Genomic DNA, 6,346 nt, shown 5'->3' with positions numbered 1-6,346 from the left:
CCCATATTCCTCTTTTCTTACCATCTAAGCCTCTTCAGCCTGAGGTGTCCCATATCGTGTTTCCAAGGTCAGCTGATGGCCACCTCACCTTCTTCGGCCTTGTCTACCTTTTTTTTTTTTTTTGACCAGAGTCGCCTTGCTTGATACCTCTGTTTTCGCTTCCTTCCTCCCTGACGCCGTGATTCTTTCAGATCTAGGGGAAACGGGAAGCGGGTGGCCTTGCAACTTTTTTATTTTATTAAAGAGTTTTACAAAAACAAGATTTTACAATATATCCCCAAATCCCCCCCACCCCAAGCCCGCCCACTTCCCCCCCCCACTTCCCAGAGCTAAATACAGGATTATAGTTATAATAATCATATTCTAAATAAAAATTATGCATAATATACAATTAACCAAATTCATAACGTGCTTTAACTCCCCTTTAACATAGATACATACAAAGTACCAATAACAATATCCCTCTAAAATCTACTCATAAGCTAAATGGAACTTTTTAGTCCCATATTTGTTCTGAATATAATTTATCCATCTCCTCCAAACTGAAATACATCTTTCCTGTGAATGATCTTTCAAATAAGCAGAAATCTTAGACATTTCTGCAAGATTCGAAACTTTAAACACCCATTCTTCTATAGTAGGCAAACTATCCTTCTTCCAATATTGTCCCACCAGTAACTGTGCTGCTGTTATCAAATTCAACATCAAATTGGTTTCTTTAACATCACAGTCTACAACAATACCCAATAAAAACAATTGCGGAGAAAACTTTATCTTTCTCTTAAAAATCTTTTGAATGTTCCACCAAATTTTAATCCAAAAAGCTTTTATATTTCTACAAGTCCACCACATATGAAAATAGGTGGCTTCTAAACTACCACATGGCCTTGCACCTTAAAAGCATCGTAAGGATGGTGGCGGTGTCTTCTCAGATGATGCTTCTTCTCCCAGCGTCTTCTCTGTAGGAGCTTCCGAGAGGTTTGGCTCTTTGACCCGGCTGTCTTTTTAATAATAAAAATAATAATAACAACAACAATAATAAAAAAAACTCGGAAAAATCATTGGAAGAGAGGGAAGAAGGAAAAATGAAGGTGGGGAGGGGAGAAAAAAAGCATTTAAGGCTAACCCGGAGGGTTCTTCCAAGATTTATCTCCAATGTTTAGATTTCTGGAGGCAGAGTTACCTAGTTACCGAGATTAGGACATTTGCAGCTCATTTGCAGATCCTACGTCAGTCGCTAACACCCGGGTTAGTTAGAATATGGCCCAGTCCTTCTGTCTCTTTTCAACCTGGATTCACGATTCACACTGCCTGAGATCGAAGTTGATCAGACAAAGATTCCTGGCTTAACCCCAGAGCTTGTTTGTGATTATGAAACCGAGGAGGAGGTTTTCACCTGATCCGTTCCTTCCCTTGCCCGTCTGGTGTGTGAATGAGGGTTGCGGGTTGGCTTGGGATCTGTAGATCCCTCACGAACCAAGACAAATCATGGTTTTCTGTACCCTGGAGGAGATAACGAGGCTTTCGGAAAGCTGGAGGAACAAAGCTTGCATGATGTTGACTCGAAGTGTTGAATGGAGGAAGTCGCCTCGCCCTCGCAGTGCTGAAAAAAAGGGACCCAAGACAAGTCCTCGCACTTACGGCCATTGCAGCGTGTCTCCCTCTCCCCCCCCCATGATCTCGGGATCATCATCTGGGGTGTTTGGCAACTGGAATGTGTTTTTACAAGGGGTGGGTAGCATCCCAGGATGACGTGGTTGCCGTTGGACGCCTTCCCAACAGGCAAAGTCGATGGGGGACGCTGGATTTGCTTAGCGACCGTTCTGATTGGCTTGATGAACATGAGATTCGTTTAACGACCTCGGCAAACAAGGTGATGAAATTGGGGCCAGTCCTCTGATGACTCGCTGAACAGCCGAGCGATGGAAATCCTGATCTCCATCGTGGTCATAAGCGAAGGACAATCTGTAACTTATCCACCCACCCATCCAGAGTTGGGAGGGATCTTGAAGGTCTTCTAGTCCAACCCCCTGCTCAGGCAGGAGAGCCTATATACCAGGGTTCTTCAAACTTGGCCCTTTTAGGACTTGTGGACTTCAATTCCCAGAATTCCTCAGCCAGGCACGCTGGCTGAGGAATTCTGGGAGTTGAAGTCCATGAGTCATAAAAGAGCCGAGGTTGCCTACCCCTGCCCTATACCATTTCAGACAAATGGTTTTCCAATCTTTTCTCAAAAACCTCCAGTGTTGGAGCACCCACAACCTCTGGTGGCAAGCAGTTCCACTGGTTCATTGTCCTCACTGTTAGGAAGTTTCTCCTCAATTCCAGATTGCTTCTCTCCTTGATCAGTTTCCATCCGTTGCTTCTTGTCCTGCCTTCTGGTGCTTCGGAGAATAAGTTGACACACACCCCCTCTTCTTTGTGGCAAACATTGGAACACTGCTATAACGTCACCCCCTCGTCTGAGCAACGTTACCCCCAGATCGTCCAGCTCTTAAGCCAGCCAGAGCTTACGTTGCTATATGTTGAAGTTTTCTTTCAACTAATCAAATGTAAAAGGGTCAAGATCCATCTGTATTTTAAGTCCTGCCTCGCTGTTCTGCAGCCTTCCTACCAATGTTAGAAAGTTTGTCAGGGTTTGATCACGTGAGGACACAAGCTTTGATTTTTATAAGACTGATAAAGGTTGTCTACAGAAGAGGAGTGAGCCCAAAGACAAAAAAAGTCTATTGAAACGACACGATTCGCTCAGCGAAGTCCTGTAAAAGTGGACCAAGCATAATAAAGCTGAATTAAGTTTTCTCCTTTCAAAAGAGCTAACTTCACACCGGCTTGAGGAACGTTGATAATTTGGTTGAAAGGTTTAAGTCAGGGGTCCTCAAACTTGGCCCTTTGATGACTTGTGGACTTCAATTCCCAGAATTCCTCAGCCAGCGTGCCTGGCTGAGGAATTCTGGGAGTTGAAGTCGACAAGTCATCAAAGGGCCAAGTTTGAGGACCCCTGGTTTAAGTTCGCCATTCCTCTTAAGGCAAATGTGGCTTCGAGTCTTCAGCTCTTTCAGGACATGTGGCTTCAGACAAAAGCCACCCTGCAGGGTCGTTGTGAGGACTAATCAGATGGGAAATAACATAATCCCATTATTATCAGCCCTGGATGTCTTTTAATTATCAGCCCTGTGTCTTTTAATATTGCATTGCTATTGAAATAAGGGAAATAATGTTTAGATCGGAGTTTCTCAAACATGGTCTCTCTAAGATCTGTGGACTTCAGCTCCCAGAATTCCCCAGCCAGCATGGCTGCCTGGGGAATTCTGGGAGGTGAAGTTCAAACATCTTAAAGTTTGAGTTAAAGTTTAAACATTATGTCATGTTTTCATGACATCACAACAATGCAAGCAATAGCTAATGAATTCACTTTTTAGCCTAGTGAATCTTAAATCCAGCTAGGCAGGGAATAAATTATAAAGTGTGCCTACTCTTTATGCACTAAAACGACGGGCCTGTTACACTTAAATCAGTCGAGAATGTTAGTAGTTGGCTATTACATGGAATCTTTAATTGGTGCCCAATATGAAAGTCAATTTTTTCTTATTTGTGTACATTCCTAGTACATCGAGACCCCAGATAACAGGTTTTTATGTCTTGCCTTTTTAAAATTTCCAATAATGTGCTGGATTTTACTGTTGCGGTGAGAAATTCAATCCCGCCAAGACTGAGTGGCTGTGCATACCGGCATCTCGGGAGAACCAGTTTTGTCCATCGTTAACTATGGGGGGGTGAGGTGTTACCCCCCGTTGATAGGGCCCGCAACTTGGGTGTCCTCCTGGACTCACGGCTCAGTTTAGAAGATCACATAGGAGCCGTGACCAGGGGGGCTTTTGCCCAGGTTCGCCTGGTGCGCCAGTTGCAGCCCTATCTGGACCGAGATGCCCTACGCACAGTCACTCATGCGCTCGTGACCTCCCAGTTAGACTACTGCAATGCGCTCTACATGGGGCTGCCCTTGAGGACCACTCGGAGGCTCCAGCTGGTGCAGAATGCAGCCGCGCGAGTTGTGATGGGGGCTTCCCGATACTCCCGTGTAACACCTCTTCTCCGCGAGCTGCATTGGCTTCCAGTTGCCCTCCGAGTGAGATTCAAGGTGCTGGTGATGACCTATAAAGCCCTGCATGGCATGGGTCCTGATTATCTTAGGGAGCACCTGCTGCCAGCATCAACTTCCCATCGTCCTGTGCGCTCCCACAGGGAGGGCCTCCTTAGGGTGCCACCAGTTAGGGAGTGCCGGCGGGTGATCCCCAGAGGGAGGGCATTTTCTGTGGGCGCGCCTGCCCTTTGGAATGATTTACCTGTGGAACTCTGGACCGCCCCCGATCTGCATTCATTTCGCCGGGACCTGAAAACCTGGCTTTTCGATCTATCAGGCCTGGACTGAAGGGGTTTTAGCTTTTTAATATTGTTTTAATTGTTGGGCTTTAATTAATTTAATTCATTTTAATTTTATATTATCTTTTTATATTGTCTTTTATATGCTGCCCTATAAACCGCCCTGAGTCCTTCGGGAATAGGGTGGTATAGAAAACTAATTAATTAAATAAATAAATAAATAAATAAAGACACGCTGTGGAAGAGAAAAGGCCGAGAAAAATAAAACTGGTCAACATTTTTGGGTAGAGTTTTTATGATGGCATTTTGACCAGAAATAAGGCAACATCTGCAAATAAAACCCAGAGAAGCTAAATGATTGACTGAAATGTAATTGTTGTCTGTGGCAGGAAGGATTCTGAAACAGAAAAAAAACACATTTTATTAATAATAAACCCAAATAAAAATAATAATTTGTGGTTGTTTTTTTAACCATTGTTATTCCAAGTCAGTGGCATGATTTGTGTGTACTTGGAAGTGTGTGCAAAGGAGTGATACAAACAGTAGCGCAGGGGTCTTTAAACTTGGCCCTTTTATGACTTGCGGACTTCAACTCTCAGAATTCCTCAGCCAGGCACGCCTGCTGGGGAATTCTGGGAGTTGAAGTCCACAAGTCATAAAAGGGCCAAGTTTGAAGACACTTGCAAGTAGCAGAAATAAACAATTGTGCCAACAGATGTGTGGACTTTAGCTCCCAGAATTCCTGGCTAGCTGGTTGTTGCTGAGAAGTTAGTTGATGGTAAACATTTGTGTGGTGTATGTGTATAATTTGCAGAGTGGGGAAAGAATGGTGTCTGGCTGTGTACATGTCATTGTGTGTGTTGCAGAGATAAGAAAGAACGCTATCTGGGTTTGAGTGTCAATAGATATAGATTCACAGCCTTTAAACTAATCTTAGTTTGGCTGCTGACTTCCTTGGAGACTTTAGGGCAGAGGGTCTTCAAACTTGGCCCTTTTATGACTTGTGGACTTCAACTCCCAGAATTCCTCAGCCAGGCATGCTGGCCAAGTTTGAAGACCCCTGCTTGTGAAGTTCAACTCCCAGAATTCCTCAGTCAGGCACGCTGGCTGAGGAATTCTGGGAGTTGAAGTCCACATGTCATAAAAGGGCCAAGTTTGTGTTCTATAAGCAGGTTAAGCATGTTGTGGGAACCCAGCCAGTTAGTGTGGGCAATTGCTTTGCAGGATGCTTAAGCATCTCTTCCCAGAACCTGTTTATGTTCTCAGGAAGTCCTTCAGTTCTATTGGATTACAACACCCTTAATCCACAGCCAAGGCATCCAATATATTTGGAAGAATCCCAATAGGGGAAAATTACAGCAAAAATGCCTGTGCATTTGCTGGCTACAAGCTCAGGTGCCGGCGTGGCATAAAAGGAAGTAAGCGGGTGTGTCACAAATGCACAATTTGCTAAGTTTCACAATTTTGCGAGGCTGCTCTTCTGTTGCAGTGTTTCTTCAACCTTGGCAACTTTAAGAGTTGTGGACTTCAAATCCCAGAATTCTCTAGCCAGCATGAGTGGACTTCAACTCCCAGAATTCCTCATCCATGTCTGGCTGAGGAATTCTGGGAGTTGGAGTCCACTCCTCTTGATTTCTGGTAGTGGATGTCCAGCCCTCTTAAAGTTGCCAAGGTTGAGAAATTTTTATTGCAATTTAAAAGATATTTAAATACGTCAGCAGCAAGTAATGATAAGATGTTTCCCTGATAATTGTGTGACTGAAAAACAGCCACATCACCTGCCTCACTATTGTCCAATCAGAGAGCGAGAAAGTTCCTCTAGAGCCCGCCTCCTACCCACGACTTCATCCCTCCGAGCAGAGCGTTTCCACGGAAGGTGCCGGTCAATCTCAAGGAAGCCAATCGGAGAGCAACTCCCCCGCCCTTCGCCCGCCTTCCGCCCGTGTTTTGCAGCCGAAGACGC

Source organism: Vipera berus (assembly GCF_964194415.1).
Source record: "Vipera berus genome assembly, chromosome: Z".
NCBI classification, from domain to species: Eukaryota; Metazoa; Chordata; class Lepidosauria; order Squamata; family Viperidae; genus Vipera; species Vipera berus.
This window is presented reverse-complemented; position numbering follows the sequence as displayed.